The sequence below is a fragment of the Leuresthes tenuis genome, unplaced genomic scaffold (assembly GCF_036924035.1).
Source record: "Leuresthes tenuis unplaced genomic scaffold, fLeuTen1.0.hap1 SCAF_10, whole genome shotgun sequence".
Classification (NCBI taxonomy): Eukaryota; Metazoa; Chordata; class Actinopteri; order Atheriniformes; family Atherinopsidae; genus Leuresthes; species Leuresthes tenuis.
This window is the reverse complement of record NW_027325364.1, coordinates 26,915,593-26,936,557: the sequence shown is the minus strand read 5'-3', so window position 1 is coordinate 26,936,557 and position 20,965 is coordinate 26,915,593. Positions and strand designations below refer to the sequence as shown.

Here is a 20,965-nt window from a genome sequence, read left to right as displayed (position 1 = left end):
TGCTTTGTCCTTAATATTTACCATGTCTAGAAAGATTTAAACAAAAAAAAACAACGTTGTACTTTGCAGTAAAAGAAAGAGCAAATCTAAAGTTTCAGGAATCCGAGAATAAGCTTACTTTCATGAGTTCTTCACGATTTCGGATTTTGCTATAAAATGAATTCCTTCACTCAAACTAAATTAAAACTGCTAAACCGCTAATCTGTTATATGTAAGGCAGATGTCAAATTCACCGAAATAGGATCAAAGGGTATTCGGCCAATCGAGCTGTAGCAGCTTCGGTAAAAGAGTATAAGTTGAAGAGTTTGTGAATAAAGGTGTGCGCACACATAGTGTGCTGTACGAAAATAGGCAGGGAGCAATGCCGGCTGGGGTATATGTTCTTGTATGTTGTCTGACTGTTTGATTTGAATGTGTTGTGTAAGTGTCCTGTTGAATGTTACATGTCTGGGCTTTGACACGCTTCACTGTGGTTGTTAACTGTGTGGTGTGTCCTGAAATGTTATATGTTTGGGCTGTGTGACATGCTTAATGCTTGTCAGTAGCTACCCACTTATTCATATATAGCAACTGACAACATAAGAAGTCCGGACATACTTTGATAGTAGTTGTAGAAGTATCCTTATTGATAATAGATCACTAATTCATAGTGATAGAACAGTAGATGAACAGGTGCTTGCACATGTCTCACGAAAATAAAATGGGTGTATGATTGCTGACGGCAGAGCAATACTGCCAAACTTATGAGTTCTTGTGGCAAACTTGATTCAGTGTCTTGACGTGTATACGCTGTTTCGCTGACTTGATTGTCACAAGAAACAAAGTGTGTTTGATAAGATCCGACCATTTTATTACGGGAGGATCAGTATGTATGGATTCTGATGTGACTGATAAACCCATTCGTATCTTAAGCATAATCTAATACGTGAGACAACGCCCTGGCACACGATAAAAAAAAAAAAAGAGAGAGAGCGGTTTTGTGTCCCCACAGTCCATAATGTAGAAAAGAGAGAAAAAAGCCTTTCTGATTTGGTGTGTGTGCTCATAGTGCAGAGTGTAGAGAAAAGAAAGCCGTTTTGGTGTCACGGGTGTTGTGACTTACACACACACATTTCTAAATTGAGAAAGGAAATTATTTTAGAGGAAGCACTAGAGATTAGATCCCACATTTGTTGATAGGCATTCATTTATTTCTTCACTTCTGAAGAAGTTTCAACAATAAACAACAAACTTTGTATTATGAGAAAGAACCAGACTCATTCTTCAGGAATCCGAAAATAAGCTCTATTTTATGAGTTATGCACGAATTCGGATTCTCCTATAAAACGAATTCATTAACTCAAACCAAGTTAAGACTGCTTTGTCCTTCATATTTATTCATGTCTAATCAAGTTTCAACGATAAACAACGTTGTACTTTGTAGAATGAGAAAGAACTTCTTCAGCAATAAGCATCTCTCGACATATGACGAAATACAGATTTTGCTATAAAATTAATTCCTTCTATCAGCCTGACTTAAAACTGTTTGTCCTCCTTATTTATCCACTTCAAATCAAGTTTCAACAATTAAAAAAAATTTGTAGTTTGAGAAAGAACAACTTAATCTTCAGCAATCAGTATAAAAAGAGGTGCAAATGCCAACCATACATACCTAAAAGGTGGAGCGGAAGTATTCAGCTGCAAGTAGGTGTGAATGTTCGACCATAATTTGTAAAAAGCGGGTAAGAAAAGGTTCGAATGCCCGACTATATATTAACAAAAGCGGGAGGAGAGGTCTTCGGATGAGAGTGGGTGAGAATTTCCAACCATAATCTATAAAATACGGTGAAAAAAAATATGTGAATGCCTCATAGAACACTAAAGTGTTCGGCTGCAAGAAGGTGTGAATGTCCGACTATATTTGGTGAAAAGCAGGTGAAGCAAGGTCTGAATGCCCAACCTTACATCATCAAAAGCGAGATCAGAGGTGTTTGGCTGCAAGAAGGCCATAGTTTGCCAAAAGCGGGTAAGCTGCGAATGACCGACTAAATATCAACAAAAGTGGGGGCGGAGGTCTTCGGATGCAAGTGGGTGTGAATATCCCACCATACAAGTATGGTGGAGAGGAAGCTGTGAATGGCCGACCATAGTAAAAGGCGGGTGAGAGAAGGTGCGAATGTCAAACCATACATAATCAAAAAAGGGAGCGGAGGTGTTCTGCTGTAAGAAGGTGTGAATGTCCAACCATAGTTGGTAAAAAGCGGGTAAGAAAAGGTTAAAATACCCGACAGTACACAATCAATAGTGGGAGCGGAGTTGTTCGGCTACTAAAAGGTGTGAAAGTCCGACCATGGTTTGTAAAAAGCGGGTAAGAAAAGGTGCGAATGCCCGACAATGTATGATCAAAAGAGGGAGTGGAGGTTTTCGGCTGCAAGAAGGTCTGAATGTCCAACCATAATTTGTAAAAACCGGGGAAGAAAAGGCTCGAAAGCCCGACTATACACCATCAAAAGTGGGAGCGGAGGTGTTCAGCTGCAAGAAGGTGTGAATGTCTACCCATAATTACTGAAAAATGGGTAAGAAAAGGTGCGAATGCCAAATCATACATCATCAAAAGCAGGAGCGGATGTGTTCGGCTACAAGAAGGTTTGAATGTCCAACCATAGTAAGTAATAGGTGGGTAAGAAAAGGCTCGAATGCCCGACTATACACCATCAAAAGCGGGAGCAGAGGTGTTCGGCTGTAAGACGGTGTGAACGTCCGACCAAAGTTTGTAAAAAGCATTAAGAAAATGTTCGAATATCCAACCAAACATAATCAAAAGCGGGAGCAGAGCTGTTCGACTGCAAGTAGGTGTGAATATCAGATCATAATTTGCAAAAAGCTGATGAGAAAGGGTGAGAATGCCCGACTATACACTATCAAATGTGGGAGCGGAGGTGTTCGTCTGTGAGTAGGTGTGAATGTCCGACCATAATTGCTGAAAAATGTGTTAGAAAAGGTAAGAATGCCGGACCATATATCATCAAAAGCGGGAGAGGTTGTGTTCGGCTGCAAGAAGGTGTGAATGTCCAGCCATAATTACTCACAAATGGGTAAGAAAAGGTACTATTGCCAGACCATATATGATCAAAACAGGGAGCGGAGGTGGTTCAGCTGCAAGAAGGTTTGAATGTCCGACTAAAGTTTGTAAAAAGCGGGTAAGACAAGGTGTGAATGCCCGACAATGTATGATCAAAAGAGGAGCGGAGGTTTTCGGCTGCAAGAAGGTCTGAATGTCCACCCATAATTACTGAAAAATGGGTAAGAAAAGGTGCGAAAGCCCAACCGCACATGATCATAAGTGGATGAGAAGGTAGTAAGTAGTGCAAGTAGGTGTGAATCTAAGATCATAATTTGTAAAAAGCGGGTAAGAAAAGGTAAGAATGCCCAACCATAAATTATCAAAAGCGGCAGCAGAGTTTCGGCTGGTATTTATCAATGTCTAGATAGATTTCAACAAAAAACAACGTTGTACTTTGCAGTAAAAGAAAGTGCAAATCAAAAGTTTTAGGAATCCGAGAATAAGCTTATTTTCATGAGTTCTGCACGATTTCGGATTTTATGTATAAAATGAATTTCTTCACGCAAACTAAGTTAACACTGCTTTGTCCTTCATATGTACCCATTTCTACATATATTTCAAGCATAAACTTCCTCATACTACCCTGAATGAGAAAGAGCCACACTTGTGATTAAGCCATACCTCCCTTTTGAGGAGTTCTGCATGATTTGGGATTTTATCTATAAAATTAATTCCTTCACTCAAACTATGTTAAAACGGCTTTTACCTTCATATTTATCAATGTCTCAATAGATTTAAACAAAAAAACAACGTTGTACTTTGCAATAAAAGAAAGAGCAAATCAAAAGTTTTAGGAATCCGAGAATAAGCTTATTTTCATGAGTTCTGCACGATTTCGGATTTTATGTATAAAATGAATTCATTCACTCAAACCAAGTAAAAACTGCTTTTTCCTTCATATTTATCAATGTCTAGATCGACTTCAACAAAGAACAACATTGTATTTTGCAGTAGAAGAAAGAGCAAAACTGAAGGATCAGGAATCCGAGAATAAGCTTCTTTTCATACGTTCTGCATGATTTGGGATTTTATGTATACAATGAATTCCTTCTCTCAAACTAAGTTAACACTGCTTTGTCCTTCATATGTACCCATTTCTACATATATTTCAAGCATAAACTTCCTCATACTACCCTGAATGAGAAAGAGCCACACTTGTGATTAAGCCATACCTCCCTTTTGAGGAGTTCTGCATGATTTGGGATTTTATCTATAAAATTAATTCCTTCACTCAAACTATGTTAAAACGGCTTTTACCTTCATATTTATCAATGTCTCAATAGATTTAAGCAAAAAAACAACGTTGTACTTTGCAATAAAAGAAAGAGCAAATCAAAAGTTTTAGGAATCCGAGAATAAGCTTATTTTCATGAGTTCTGCACGATTTCGGATTTTATGTATAAAATTAATTCATTCACTTAAACCAAGTTAAAACTGCTTTTTCCTTCATATTTATCAATGTCTAGATCGACTTCAACAAAGAACAACATTGTATTTTGCAGTAGAAGAAAGAGCAAAACTGAAGGATCAGGAATCCGAGAATAAGCTTCTTTTCATACGTTCTGCATGATTTGGGATTTTATGTATAAAATGAATTCCTTCTCTCAAACTAAGTTAACACTGCTTTGTCCTTCATATGTACCCATTTCTACATATATTTCAAGCATAAACTTCCTCATACTACCCTGAATGAGAAAGAACCACACTTGTGATTAAGCCATACGCCCCTTTTGAGGAGTTCTGCATGATTTGGGATTTTTTTCTATAAAATCAATTCCTTCACTCAAACTATGTTAAAACGGCTTTTACCTTCATATTTATCAATGTCTCGATAGATTTAAACAAAAAAACAACGTTGTACTTTGCAGTAAAAGAAAGAGCCAATCAAAAGTTTTAGGAATCCGAGAATAAGCTTATTTTCATGAGTTCTGCACGATTTCGGATTTTATGTATAAAATGAATTCATTCACTCAAACCAAGTTAAAACTGCTTTTTCCTTCATATTTATCAATGTCTAGATCGACTTCAACAAAGAACAACACTGTATTTTGCAGTAGAAGAAAGAGCAACACTGAAGGATCAGGAATCCGAGAATAAGCTTATTTTCTTATGGGCAAGTGGGAACTGCTTTGTCCTTCATATTTATCAATGTGTAGATGGATTTCAACTTCTTCTACTGCATCTTCTTCACACCTTCTTGTAGCCGAACACTTCCGCTCCCGCTATTGATTGTGTACAGTCGGGTATTTTAACCTTTTCTTACCCGCTTTTTACCAACTATGGTCGGACATTCACACCGTCTTACAGCGGAACACCTCCGCTCCCGCTTTTTATGGTGTATAGTCGGGCATTCGAACCTTTTCTTACCCGCTATTTACAAACTATGGTAGGACATTCAAACCGTGTATCCGAAAACCTCCGCTCTCTCTTTTGATCATACATTTTTGGACATTCGCACCTTTTCTTACCCGCTTTTTACAAACCATGGTCGGACTGTCACACCTTCTTGTAGCCGAACACATCCGCTCCCACTATTGATTGTGTACAGTCGGGAATTTTAACCTTTTCTTACCCGCTTTTTAGCCAAACAACTCTGATCTTGCTTTTGATGATGTAAGGTTGGGCATTCAGACCTTGCTTCACCTGCTTTTCACCAAATATAGTCGGACATTCACACCTTCTTGCAGCCGAACACTTCCGCTCCACCTTTTAGTGTTCTATCACACCTTTTTTTTACCGCATTTTATACATTTTGGTTGGAAATTTTCAACCAATTTCATCCGAAGACCTCTCCTCCCGCTTTTGTTAATATATTTGAACTTTAGTTTGACATTCAAACCTTCTTGCAGCTGAACCACCTCCGCTCCCTGTTTTGATCATATATGGTCTGGCAATACTACCTTTTCTTACCCGTTTGTGAGTAATTATGGCTGGACATTCACACCTACTTGCAGCCGAACACAACCTCTCTCGCTTTTGATGATGTATGGACCGGCATTTTTACCTTTTCTAACACATTTTTCAGCAATTATGGTCGGAGATTCACACCTACTCACAGCCGAACAACTCCGCTCCCGCATTTGATGATGTATAGTCGGGCATTCTCACCCTTTCTCATCAGCTTTTTGCAAATTATGATCTGACATTCACACCTACTTGCAGTCGAACAGCTCTGCTCCCGCTTTTGATTATGTTTGGTTGGATATTCGAACCTTTTCTTAACTTCTTTTTACATATTTTGGTTGGACGTTCACACCTTCTTGTAGCTGAACACTTCCACTCCTGCTTTTGATGATGTATGGTTGGGCATTCACACCTTTTTTTTGCCCATTTTTCAGGAATTATGGGTGGACATTCACACCTTGCAGCTGAACACCTCCTATCCCACTTATGATCATGTGCGGTTTGATTTTCGAAAAGTTTCTTTCATGTTTTCTAGCAATTATTGATGGACATGTAGACCTTCTTGCAGCTGAACACCTCCGCTCCCGCTTTTGATCATACATTGTCAGGCATTCGCACTTTGTCTTACCCACTTTTTACAAACTTTAGTCGAACAGTCACACCTTTTTGCAGCCGAACACCATCTCTACCGCTTTTGATGATGTATGGTCCAGCATTCTTACCTTTTCTAACACATTCTTCAGCAATTATGGTCGGACATTCACACCTACTCAGAGCCGAACACCTCCGCTCCCGCATTTGATGGTCTATAGTCGGGCATTCTACAGCGGAAAAGACTCATTCTTATGTTTGGTTAGATATTCGAACCTTTTCTTAACTGCTTTTTACAAACTTTGGTCGGACGTTCACAATATCTTGCAGCCGAACACCTCCGCTTCCGCTTTTGATGGTGTATATTCGGGCATACGAACCTTTTCTTACCCGCTTTTTACAAACCAAGGTCGGACTTTCACACCTTCTCTTAGCTGAACAACTCCGCTCCCTCTTTTGATTGTGTACAGTCGGGTAATTTAACCTTTTCTTACCCGCTTTTTACCAACTATTGTTGGACATTCACACCGTCTTACAGCGGAACACCTCCGCTCCCTCTTTTGATGGTGTATGTTCGGGCACTCGAACCTTTTCTTACCCGCTTTTTACAAACTATGGTCAGACATTCAAACCTTCTTGTAGCCGAACACATCCACTCCTGCTTTTGATGATGGGTATTCAAACCTACTTGTTGCCCGCTTTTCATTAATTATGGGTGGACATACACACCTTGTCGCAGCCAAACACCTCCGCTCCCTGTTTTGATCATGTATGATTGGACATTCGCACCTTTTCTCACCCGCTTTTTACTATGGTCAGCCATTCACAGCTTCCTCTCCACCATACTTGTATGGTTGGATATTCACACCCACTTGCATCCGAAGACCTCCGCCCCCACTTTTGTTGATATTTAGTCGGTCATTCGCAGCTTACCCGCTTTTGGCAAACTATGGCCTTCTTGCAGACAAACACCTCTGATCTCGTTTTTGATGATGTAAGGTTGGGCATTCAGACCTTGCTTCACCTGCTTTTCACCAAATATAGTCGAACAGTCACACCTTCTTGCAGCCGAACACTTCTGCTCCACCTTTTAGTGTTCTATGGGGTATTCACACCTTTTTTTTCACCGCATTTTATTGATTATGGTTGGAAATTCTCACCCACTCTTATCCGAAGACCTCTCCTCCTGCTTTTGTTAATATATAGTCGGGCATTCAAACCTTTTCTTACCCGCTTTTTACAAATTATGGTCGAACATTCACACCTACTTGCAGCCGAACACCTCCGCTCCCGCTTTTGATGGTGTATAGTCGGGCTTTCGAGCCTTTTCTTCCCCGGTTTTTACAAATTATGGTTGTACATTCAGACCTTGCAGCCGAAAACCTCCGCTCCCTCATTTGATCATACATTGTCAGGCATTCGCACCTTGTCTTACCCGCTTTTTATAAACTTTAGTCAGACATTCACACCTTGCAGCTGAACCACCTCCGCTCCCTGTTTTGATAATGTATGGTCTGGCAATACTACCTTTTCTTACCGGTTTGTGAGTAATTATGGCTGGACATTCACACCTACTTGCAGCCGAACACCACTTTTCCAGCTTTTGATGATGTATGGTCCGGCATTCTAGTCTTTTCTAACACATTTTTCAGCAATTATGGTTTGACATTCACACCTACTCACAGCCGAACACTTCCGCTCCCGCATTTGATGGTGTATAGTCGGGCATTCTCACCCTTTCTCATCAGCTTTTTGCAAATTATGATCTGACATTCACACCTACTTGCAGTCGAACAGCTCTGCTCCCGCTTTTGATTATGTTTGGTTGGATATTCGAAACTTTTCTTCACTGCTTTTTACAAACTTTGGTTGGACGTTCACACCTTCTTGCAGCCGAACACCTCCGCTTCCGCTTTTGATGGTGTATATTCGGGCATACGAACCTTTTCTTACCCGCTTTTTACAAACCAAGGTCGGACTTTCACACCTTCTCTTAGCTGAACAACTCCGCTCCCTCTTTTGATTGTGTACAGTCGGGTAATTTAACCTTTTCTTACCCGCTTTTTACCATCTATGGTCGGACATTCACACCGTCTTACAGCGGAACACCTCCGCTCCCTCTTTTGATGATGTATGGTTAGGCATTCGCACCTTCTCTTACCCATTTTTCAGTAATTATGGGTAGACATTCACACCTTCTTGCAGCTGAACACCTCCTCTCCTGCTTATGATCATGTGCAGTTTGATATTTGAAAATTTTCTTTCATGTTTTCTAGCAATTATTGATGGACATTCAGACCGTCTTGCAGCTGAACACCTCCGCTCCAGCTGTTGATGGTGTATAGTCGGGATTTCGAGCCTTTTCTTCCCCGATTTTTACAAATTATGGATGGACATTCGGACCTTCTTTCAGCCGAAAACCTCCGCTCCCTCTTTTGATCATACATTGTCGGGCATTCGCACCTTTTCTTACCCGCTTTTTACAATTCATGGTCGGACTTTCACACCTTTTAGTAGCGGAACAACTCTGCTCCCGCTATTGATTGTGTACAATAGGGTATTTTAACCTTTTCTTACCTGCTTTTCGCCAATTATGGTTGGACATTCACACCTTCTTACAGCGGAACACCTCCGCTCCCTCCTTTGATGGTGTATGTTCGGGCATTCGAACCTTTTCTTACCCGCTTTTTACAAACTATGGTCAGACATTCAAACCTTCTTGTAGCCGAACACATCCACTCCTGCTTTTGATGATGGGTATTCAAACCTACTTGTTGCCCGCTTTTCATTAATTATGGGTGGACATACACACCTTGTCGCAGCCAAACACCTCCGCTCCCTGTTAGGATCATGTATGGTTGGGCATTCGTACCTTTTCTTACCCATTTTGCAGTAATTATGGGTGGACATTCACACCTTCTTGCATTTGAACACCTCCTCTCCCGCTTATGATCATGTGCGGTTTGATTTTCGAAAATTCTCTTCCATGTTTTCTAGCAATTATTGATGGACATTCAGACCTTCTTGCAGCTGAACACCTCCGCTCCAGCTGTTGATGGTGTATAGTCGGGCTTTCGAGCCTTTTCTTCCCAGATTTTTACAAAATATGGATGGACATTCAGACCTTGTTTCAGCCGAAAACCTCCGCTCCCTCCTTTGATCATACATTGTCGGGCATTCGCACCTTTTCTTACCCGCTTTTTACAAACCATGGTCGGACTTTCACACCTTTTAGTAGCGGAACAACTCTGCTCCCGCTATTGATTGTGTACAATCGGGTATTTTAACCTTTTCTTACCTGCTTTTTGCCAACTATGGTCGGACATTCACACCTTCTTACAGCGGAACACCTCCGCTCCCTCCTTTGATGGTGTATGTTCGGGCATTCGAACCTTTTCTTACCCGCTTTTTACAAACTATGGTCAGACATTCACACCTTCTTGCAGCCGAACACTTCCGCTCTACCTTTTAGTGTTCTATGGGGTATTCACACCTTTTTTTTCACCGCATTTTATAGATTATGGTTGTAAATTCTCACCCACTCTTATCCGAAGACCTCTCCTCCTGCTTTGGTTAATATATAGTCGGGCATTCGAACCTTTTCTTACCCGCTTTTTACAAATTATGGTCGAACATTCACACCTACTTGCAGCCGAACACCTCCGCTCCCGCTTTTGATGGTGTATAGTCGGGCTTTCGAGCCTTTTCTTCCCCGGTTTTTACAAATTATGGTTGGACATTCAGACCTTGCAGCCGAAAACCTCCGCTCCCTCTTTTGATCATACATCGTCAGGCATTCGCACCTACTTGCAGCCGAATACTTCCGCTCCACCTTTTAGTGATGTATGGTTGGCATTTGCACCTTTTCTTACCCTTTCTTACCCTACTGATTGCTTAAGATTAAGTTGTTTTTTCTCAAACTACAACATTTTTTTAATTGTTGAAACTTGATTTGAAGTGGATAAATAAGGAGGACAAACAGTTTTGAGTCAGGCTGATAGAAGGAATTAATTTTATAGCAAAATCTGTATTTCGTCATATGTCGAGAGATGCTTATTGCTGAAGAAGTACAAAGTACAACGTTGTTTATCGTTGAAACTTGATTAGACATGAATAAATATGAAGGACAAAGCAGTCTTAACTTGGTTAGAGTTAAGGTTTTATAGGAGAATCCGAATTCGTGCATAACTCGTAAAATAGAGCTTATTTTCGGATTCCTGAAGAATGAGTCTGGTTCTTTCTCATAATACAAAGTTTGTTGTTTATTGTTGAAACTTCATCAGAAGTGAAGAAATAAATGAATGCCTATCAACAAATGTGGGATCTAAACTCTAGTGCTTCCTCTCAAATTTCTCAATTCAGAAATGTGTGTGTGTAAGTTACAACACCCGTGACACCAAAACGGCTTTCTTTTCTCTCTTTTCTCTACACTCTGCACTGTGAGAACACACACCAAATCAGAAAGGCTTTTTTCTCTCTTTTCTACATTATGGACTGTGGGGACACAAAACCGCTCTCTCTTTTTTTTTTTTGATTGTGTGCCAGGGCGTTGTCTCACGTATTAGATTATGCTTACGATACGAATGGGTTTATCAGTCACATCAGAATCCATACATACTGATCCTCCCGTAATAAAATGGTCGGATCTTATCAAACACACTTTGTTTCTTGTGACAATCAAGTCAGCGAAACAGCGTATACACGTCAAGACACTGAATCAAGTTTGCCACAAGAACTCATAAGTTTGGCAGTATTGCTCTGCCGTCAGCAATCATACACCCATTTTATTTTCGTGAGACATGTGCAGGCACCTGTTCATCTACTGTTCTATCACTATGAATTAGTTTATCTATTATCAATAAGGATACTTCTACAACTACTATCAAAGTATGTCCAGACTTCTTATGTTGTCAGTTGCTATATATGAATAAGTGGGTAGCTACTGACAAGCATTAAGCATGTCACACAGCCCAAACATATAACATTTCAGGACACACCACACAGTTAACAACCACCGTGAAGTGTCAAAGCCCAAACATGTAACATTCAACAGGACACTTACACAAGACATTCTAATCAAACAGTCAGACAACATACAAGAACATATACCCCAGCCGGCATTGCTCCCTGCCTATTTTCCTACAGCTCACTATGTGTGCGCACACCTTTATTCACAAACTCTTCAACTTATACTCTTTTACCAAAGCTGCTACAGCTCGATTGGCCGAATACCCTTAGATCCTATTTCGGTGAATTTGACATCTGCCTTACATGTAACAGATTAGCGGTTTAGCAGTTTTAATTTAGTTTGAGTGAAGGAATTCATTTTATAGCAAAATCCGAAATCGTGAAGAACTCATGAAAGTAAGCTTATTCTCGGATTCCTGAAACTTTAGATTTGCTCTTTCTTTTACTGCAAAGTACAACGTTGTTTTTTTTTTGTTTAAATCTTTCTAGACATGGTAAATATGAAGGACAAAGCAGTTTTAACATAGTTTGAGTGAAGGAATTCATTTTATAGATAAAATCCCAAGAGTCTGCTGAGAAAAGAGAGTGAATGCGAAGTAGACTTTAACACGGCTCTGGGAGCGAGCCGAGTGTGGGCTAACCGGGAGAATTGCTTGAAAGAAACGCGACACCGAATGAGCGGTCAGAACAAAGCCTCAATACGGTGTTCCCGTGGTGTTTTTGTTGCTGCCTTGTCGATTGCACAGGGGCAAGCGTTTCAACCAAGCAACGCTCACCATGGGGAAGGTGGCTATGGCAACTAGCCTGATGCCCTGCTCCCGCAGTGACGGATAATCGTACTCTGGTTTCTCTTCATAACATACAAGTCTTTCGCCTTTTACTAAAGACTTTCGTGGAGAGCAGCACTAATGAGTTGTTTCTATTTTTGGCAGGCTTTACCTTTGCGGGTGAAGCCCTTTCTGTCTGTGCAAAAGAAATCTTGTTACTGTGCAGAGTGACTTCTCTGAGTAGAGTCGCCTTACTTGTTGCGATTGTGCCGATGTTCGAAGCTGGAGTGCAAAGTTGTTGCTTGAATGGTGCTTGCTGGAGCATGCGGGAGTGCAAAGTTATACCATTTAAAAGGGCTGAAGAGTGCTCAGTGCAGCGGGTGGGCGGAGGTGCAACGTGACACTCTGGCCACCTATGGCCATAAAAAGAACACTGCTACAAGTGCGCATTGTGCCAGCAAGGGCCCTCGGACCTGAAACAGTGGACAGTTATCGCTTCTCGGCCTTTTGGCTAAGATCAAGTGTAGTATCTGTTCTTATCAGTTTAATGTGTCCTCTATACGAGGACTACATATTAAATGGATTTTTAAGAATAGGAGTTGAAAAAGAAGCTTGCTCCGTTCACTCCAAGCATCGACCCAGTACTGCAGTGCCGCTGGGAACGGTGCGCTCTTCTCTGCTCTTGTGAAAAAGCAAACAGCGGTGCAGGATGGAAGTTTCAGGGAGCCCAAGATGAAACTTTCTTTTAATCTGCTGAGAAAAGAGAGTGAATGCGAAGTAGACTTTAACACAGCTCTGGAAGCGAGCCGAGTGTGGGCTAACCGGGAGAATTGCTTGAAAGAAACGCGACACCGAATGAGTGGTCAGAACAAAGCCTCAATACGGTGTTCCCGTGGTGTTTGTGGCTGCCTTGTCTTTTGCACAGAGTAAAAGACAAGGCAGCCATCGAATAGGGCCCGATTGTTCCTACTTGGTCAGCCGAGGAGCAAGGGGGGGGAGCAAGCGTCTCAACCAAGCAAATCCCACCAAGTAGGAACAATCGGGCCCTATTCGATTGCTGCAACACCTGAAAGAGATATTGATGCGAGACCCGATCAAAAGCTTTTTCAAAGTCTAAATTTAAGATGACAAGCCGGGTGTTTCTGTCTCTAGCGTAATCAATGATGTCTCGAATCAGTACGAGGCTGTCGGTGAGTTGTCTCTCTGAGATGGCACAAGCCTGGTCTGGGTGAATTACCTCCTCTAAAACAGAGGACATCCGTGTCGTTAAAACCTTGCTAAAAAGTTTACAGTCAAAGTTTAAAAGTGTGATGGGCCTCCAATTCTTTAGGTCAGTCTTATCATTTTTATCAAAAGTGAAGAAATAAATGAATGCCTATCAACAAATGTTGGATCTAAACTCTAGTGCTTCCTCTAAAATAATTTCCTTTCTCAATTTAGAAATGTGTGTGTGTAAGTCACAACACCCGTGACACCAAAACGGCTTTCTTTTCTCTACACTCTGCACTGTGAGCACACACACCAAATCAGAAAGGCTTTTTTCTCTCTTTTCTACATTATGGACTGTGGGGACACAAAACCGCTCTCTCTTTTTTTTTTTATCGTGTGCCAGGGCGTTGTCTCACGTATTAGATTGTGCTTAAGATACGAATGGGTTTTATCAGTCACATCAGAATCCATACATACTGATCCTCCCGTAATAAAATGGTCGGATCTTATCAAACACACTTTGTTTCTTGTGACAATCAAGTCAGCGAAACAGCGTATACACGTCAAGACACTGAATCAAGTTTGCCACAAGAACTCATAAGTTTGGCAGTATTGCTCTGCCGTCAGCAATCATACATCAATTTTATTTTCGTGAGACATGTGCAGGCACCTGTTCATCTACTGTTCTATCACTATGAATTAGTTTATCTATTATCAATAAGGATACTTCTACAACTACTCTATCAAAGTATGTCCGGACTTCTTACGTTGTCAGTTGCTATATATGAATAAGTGGGTAGCTACTGAGAAGCATTAAGCATGTCACACAGCCCAAACATATAACATTTCAGGACACACCACACAGTTAACAACCACAGTGAAGCGTGTCAAAGCCCAAACATGTAATATTCAACAGGACACTTACACAACACATTCAAATCAAACAGTCAGACAACATACAAGAACATATACCCCAGTCGGCATTGCTCCCTGCCTATTTTCCTACAGCTCACCATGTGTGCGCACACCTTTATTCACAAACTCTTCAACTTATACTCTTTTACCGAAGCTGCTACAGCTCGATTGGCCGAATACCGAATAATCCTAATTCGGTGAATTTGACATCTGCCTTACATGTAACAGATTAGCGGTTTAGCAGTTTTAATTTAGTTTGAGTGAAGGAATTCATTTTATAGCAAAATCCGAAATCGTGAAGAACTCATGAAAGTAAGCTTATTCTCGGATTCCTGAAACTTTAGATTTGCTATTTCTTTTACTGCAAAGTACAACGTTGGTTTTTTTGTTTAAATCTTTCAAGACATGGTAAATATGAAGGACAAAGCAGTTTTAACATAGTTTGAGTGAAGGAATTCATTTTATTGATAAAATCCCAAAAGTCTGCTGAGAAAAGAGAGTGAATGCGAAGTAGACTTTAACACGGCTATGGGAGCGAGCCGAGTGTGGGCTAACCGAGAGAATTGCTTGAAAAAAACGCGACACCGAATGAGCGATCAGAACAAAGCCTCAATACGGGATTCTCGTGGTGTTTTTGTTGCTGCCTTGTCTTTTGCACAGAGTAAAAGACAAGGCAGCCATCGAATAGGGCCCGATTGTTCCTAGTTGGTCAGCCGAGGAGCAAGGGGGGGGGGGGGAGCAAGCGTCTCAACCAAGCAAAGCTCACCATGGGGAAGGTGGCTATGCCAACTAGCCTGTTGCCCTGCTCCCGCAGTGACGGATAATCGTACTCTGGTTTCTCTTCATAACGTACAAGTCTTTCGCCTTTTACTAAAGACTTCTGTGGAGAGCAGCACTAATGAGTTGTTTCTATTTTTGGCAGTCTTTACCTTTGCGGGTGAAGCCCTTTCTGTCTGTGCAAAAGAAATCTTGTTACTGTGCAGAGTGACTTCTCTGAGTAGAGTCGCCTTACTTGTTGCGACTGTGCCGATGTTCGAAGCTGGAGTGCAAAGTTGTTGCTTGAATGGTGCTTGCTGGAGCGTGCGGGAGTGCAAAGTTATACCATTTAAAAGGGCTGAAGAGTGCTCAGTGCAGCGGGTGGGCGACACTCTGGCCACCTTGAAAACCGAGGTTACATCCACTACCAGGGGCAGCCCAAGTTCTGCCGCAAGTGTGGTGAGCATGGGCACCTGGTTGAGGCTTGTACCAAGGTGTTATGTGGGAAGAGCAGAGAAATTGGGCAAACTTTTGGAGAGTGTCCAAATGGCAGGAAATGTAATCTCTGTGGAGAATTAAATCACCTCTTCAGAGATTGCCCTAAATCTTTTGCCAACAAATTAAAGACGGTAAAGCCACAGTCAAGCCAACAAAGAGAAGGACCAAAGGTGGCAGTTGGTGAACAAAGTGAAGAGGTTGACCCAATAAATTCAAACTTCCCGCCAAAAGCTTGGATTGGAAGTGAGGAGCAAAAAGGGGAGGGGCCTGTAGAGGCCTCACCACTCAGTGTTGAAGTCTGTGAGAATTCACAGGCAGAGGGTGGAGCTACGCTAAATGAGGAGGAAGAGCAGACAGGTGAGTCTAGTGAAGATACTCACCTCCCCGAAGGTCAACAGCCGAAGAGGACGGCATCTGAGCCTCTGATTCCCCAGTGGTATCAGAGAAGAGGGGAAGAGTTAGGTCCCTTTCAGACAGTTCTTCAGTGGAAGAACCTAGAGTCTTCCCCTCCGACTCACCAAATGAGGTCTCCTTTTTAACTTCAGCTCTGCAATCAACCCCCAGGGACTCAAAGTTAAATGCAACATTGCGTCAGAGGCCAACACCGAGAGTCCGAAAAGGAAATATAGATCACCCTACTCACTTTTCACCTAAAGAAATGAAGGAAGAGCTAGTTTCCCAAGAAATAACCTGTGTGTAATTTGTTTTGATAACTTAGAAAAACGAAAATGACATACCTACTTTCCTTTATGCTTTTAATGGTTCTCACCTTCTCAACACTAAATGTGAGAAGTGTGAAATCAAACACAAGAGCCCAGAGTATTTTATCCTTCTTAGACTCCATAAAATCAGATGTGTTTTTAATACAAGAATGTGGACTACCTTTTTTAAAAAACCATAGACAATGGGAGGAAATGTGGCCCCATTTATCGATATTGCATTTAACTTTGAGTCCCTGGGGGTTGATTGCAGAGCTGAAGTTAAAAAGAAGACCTCATTTGGTGAGTCGGAGGGGAAGACTCTAGGTTCTTCCACTGAAGAACTGTCTGAAAGGGACCTAACTCTTCCCCTCTTCTCTGATACCACTGGGGAATCAGAGGCTCAGATGCCGTCCTCTTCGGCTGTTGACCTTCGGGGAGGTGAGTATCTTCACTAGACTCACCTGTCTGCTCTTCCTCCTCATTTAGCATAGCTCCACCCTCTGCCTGTGAATTCTCACAGACTTCAACACTGAGTGGTGAGGCCTCTACAGGCCCCTCCCCTTTTTGCTCCTCACTTCCAATCCAAGCTTTTGGCGGGAAGTTTGAATTTATTGGGTCAACCTCTTCACTTTGTTCACCAACTGCCACCTTTGGTCCTTCTCTTTGTTGGCTTGACTGTGGCTTTACCGTCTTTAATTTGTTGGCAAAAGATTTAGGGCAATCTCTGAAGAGGTGATTTAATTCTCCACAGAGATTACATTTCCTGCCATTTGGACACTCTCCAAAAGTTTGCCCAATTTCTCAGCTCTTCCCACATAACACCTTGGTACAAGCCTCAACCAGGTGCCCATGCTCACCACACTTGCGGCAGAACTTGGGCTGCCCCTGGTAGTGGATGTAACCTCGGTTTTCAAGGTGGCCAGAGTGTCGCCCACCCGCTGCACTGAGCACTCTTCAGCCCTTTTAAATGGTATAACTTTGCACTCCCGCACGCTCCAGCAAGCACCATTCAAGCAACAACTTTGCACTCCAGCTTCGAACATCGGCACAGTCGCAACAAGTAAGGCGACTCTACTCAGAGAAGTCACTCTGCACAGTAACAAGATTTCTTTTGCACAGACAGAAAGGGCTTTACCCGCAAAGGTAAAGCCTGCCAAAAATAGAAACAACTCATTAGTGCTGCTCTCCACAGAAATCTTTAGTAAAAGGCGAAAGACTTGTACGTTATGAAGAGAAACCAGAGTACGATTATCCGTCACTGCGGGAGCAGGGCAACAGTCTAGTTGGCATAGCCACCTTCCCCATGGTGAGCTTTGCTTGGTTGAGACGCTTGCTCCCCCCCCCCCCTTGCTCCTCGGCTGACCAACTAGGAACAATCAGGCCCTATTCGATGGCTGCCTTGTCTTTTACTCTGTGCAAAAGACAAGGCAGCAACAAAAACACCACGAGAATCCCGTATTGAGGCTTTGTTCTGATCACTCATTCGGTGTCGCGTTTCTTTCAAGCAATTCTCCCGGTTAGCCCACACTCGGCTCGCTCCCATAGCCGTGTTAAAGTCTACTTCGCATTCACTCTCTTTTCTCAGCAGACTCTTGGGATTTTATCTATAAAATGAATTCCTTCACTCAAACTATGTGAAAACTGCTTTGTCCTTAATATTTACCATGTCTAGAAAGATTTAAACAAAAAAAAACAACGTTGTACTTTGCAGTAAAAGAAAGAGCAAATCTAAAGTTTCAGGAATCCGAGAATAAGCTTACTTTCATGAGTTCTTCACGATTTCGGATTTTGCTATAAAATGAATTCCTTCACTCAAACTAAATTAAAACTGCTAAACCGCTAATCTGTTATATGTAAGGCAGATGTCAAATTCACCGAAATAGGATCAAAGGGTATTCGGCCAATCGAGCTGTAGCAGCTTCGGTAAAAGAGTATAAGTTGAAGAGTTTGTGAATAAAGGTGTGCGCACACATAGTGTGCTGTACGAAAATAGGCAGGGAGCAATGCCGGCTGGGGTATATGTTCTTGTATGTTGTCTGACTGTTTGATTTGAATGTGTTGTGTAAGTGTCCTGTTGAATGTTACATGTCTGGGCTTTGACACGCTTCACTGTGGTTGTTAACTGTGTGGTGTGTCCTGAAATGTTATATGTTTGGGCTGTGTGACATGCTTAATGCTTGTCAGTAGCTACCCACTTATTCATATATAGCAACTGACAACATAAGAAGTCCGGACATACTTTGATAGTAGTTGTAGAAGTATCCTTATTGATAATAGATCACTAATTCATAGTGATAGAACAGTAGATGAACAGGTGCTTGCACATGTCTCACGAAAATAAAATGGGTGTATGATTGCTGACGGCAGAGCAATACTGCCAAACTTATGAGTTCTTGTGGCAAACTTGATTCAGTGTCTTGACGTGTATACGCTGTTTCGCTGACTTGATTGTCACAAGAAACAAAGTGTGTTTGATAAGATCCGACCATTTTATTACGGGAGGATCAGTATGTATGGATTCTGATGTGACTGATAAACCCATTCGTATCTTAAGCATAATCTAATACGTGAGACAACGCCCTGGCACACGATAAAAAAAAAAAAAGAGAGAGAGCGGTTTTGTGTCCCCACAGTCCATAATGTAGAAAAGAGAGAAAAAAGCCTTTCTGATTTGGTGTGTGTGCTCATAGTGCAGAGTGTAGAGAAAAGAAAGCCGTTTTGGTGTCACGGGTGTTGTGACTTACACACACACATTTCTAAATTGAGAAAGGAAATTATTTTAGAGGAAGCACTAGAGATTAGATCCCACATTTGTTGATAGGCATTCATTTATTTCTTCACTTCTGAAGAAGTTTCAACAATAAACAACAAACTTTGTATTATGAGAAAGAACCAGACTCATTCTTCAGGAATCCGAAAATAAGCTCTATTTTATGAGTTATGCACGAATTCGGATTCTCCTATAAAACGAATTCATTAACTCAAACCAAGTTAAGACTGCTTTGTCCTTCATATTTATTCATGTCTAATCAAGTTTCAACGATAAACAACGTTGTACTTTGTAGAATGAGAAAGAACTTCTTCAGCAATAAGCATCTCTCGACATATGACGAAATACAGATTTTGCTATAAAATTAATTCCTTCTATCAGCCTGACTTAAAACTGTTTGTCCTCCTTATTTATCCACTTCAAATCAAGTTTCAACAATTAAAAAAAATTTGTAGTTTGAGAAAGAACAACTTAATCTTCAGCAATCAGTATAAAAAGAGGTGCAAATGCCAACCATACATACCTAAAAGGTGGAGCGGAAGTATTCAGCTGCAAGTAGGTGTGAATGTTCGACCATAATTTGTAAAAAGCGGGTAAGAAAAGGTTCGAATGCCCGACTATATATTAACAAAAGCGGGAGGAGAGGTCTTCGGATGAGAGTGGGTGAGAATTTCCAACCATAATCTATAAAATACGGTGAAAAAAAATATGTGAATGCCTCATAGAACACTAAAGTGTTCGGCTGCAAGAAGGTGTGAATGTCCGACTATATTTGGTGAAAAGCAGGTGAAGCAAGGTCTGAATGCCCAACCTTACATCATCAAAAGCGAGATCAGAGGTGTTTGGCTGCAAGAAGGCCATAGTTTGCCAAAAGCGGGTAAGCTGCGAATGACCGACTAAATATCAACAAAAGTGGGGGCGGAGGTCTTCGGATGCAAGTGGGTGTGAATATCCCACCATACAAGTATGGTGGAGAGGAAGCTGTGAATGGCCGACCATAGTAAAAGGCGGGTGAGAGAAGGTGCGAATGTCAAACCATACATAATCAAAAAAGGGAGCGGAGGTGTTCTGCTGTAAGAAGGTGTGAATGTCCAACCATAGTTGGTAAAAAGCGGGTAAGAAAAGGTTAAAATACCCGACAGTACACAATCAATAGTGGGAGCGGAGTTGTTCGGCTACTAAAAGGTGTGAAAGTCCGACCATGGTTTGTAAAAAGCGGGTAAGAAAAGGTGCGAATGCCCGACAATGTATGATCAAAAGAGGGAGTGGAGGTTTTCGGCTGCAAGAAGGTCTGAATGTCCAACCATAATTTGTAAAAACCGGGGAAGAAAAGGCTCGAAAGCCCGACTATACACCATCAAAAGTGGGAGCGGAGGTGTTCAGCTGCAAGAAGGTGTGAATGTCTACCCATAATTACTGAAAAATGGGTAAGAAAAGGTGCGAATGCCTAACCATACATCATCAAAAGAGGGAGCGGAGGTGTTCCGCTGTAAGACGGTGTGAATGTCCGACCATAGATGGTAAAAAGCGGGTAAGAAAAGGTTAAATTACCCGACTGTACACAATCAAAAGAGGGAGCGGAGTTGTTCAGCTAAGAGAAGGTGTGAAAGTCCGACCTTGGTTTGTAAAAAGCGGGTAAGAAAAGGTTCGTATGCCCGAATATACACCATCAAAAGCGGAAGCGGAGGTGTTCGGCTGCAAGATATTGTGAACGTCCGACCAAAGTTTGTAAAAAGCAGTTAAGAAAAGGTTCGAATATCTAACCAAACATAATCAAAAGCGG

The 20,965-nt window shown here is 41.6% G+C and overlaps 4 non-coding genes across 4 annotated transcripts; 3 read left to right on the top strand and 1 right to left on the bottom strand.

The window, feature by feature from the left end:
• The first annotated feature begins 12,402 nt into the window (after positions 1-12,402).
• On the top strand, positions 12,403-12,516 carry LOC140317343 (U5 spliceosomal RNA). Its single transcript, XR_011917666.1, has one exon. It is a non-coding gene; the product is annotated as a U5 spliceosomal RNA (small nuclear RNA).
• A 308-nt stretch (positions 12,517-12,824) lies between these two features.
• On the top strand, positions 12,825-13,008 carry LOC140317096 (U2 spliceosomal RNA). Its single transcript, XR_011917443.1, has one exon. It is a non-coding gene; the product is annotated as a U2 spliceosomal RNA (small nuclear RNA).
• Positions 13,009-15,283: 2,275 nt separating this feature from the next.
• On the top strand, positions 15,284-15,397 carry LOC140317187 (U5 spliceosomal RNA). Its single transcript, XR_011917522.1, has one exon. It is a non-coding gene; the product is annotated as a U5 spliceosomal RNA (small nuclear RNA).
• Positions 15,398-17,543: 2,146 nt separating this feature from the next.
• On the bottom strand, positions 17,544-17,658 carry LOC140317290 (U5 spliceosomal RNA). Its single transcript, XR_011917617.1, has one exon. It is a non-coding gene; the product is annotated as a U5 spliceosomal RNA (small nuclear RNA).
• Between the last annotated feature and the right edge of the window lie 3,307 nt (positions 17,659-20,965).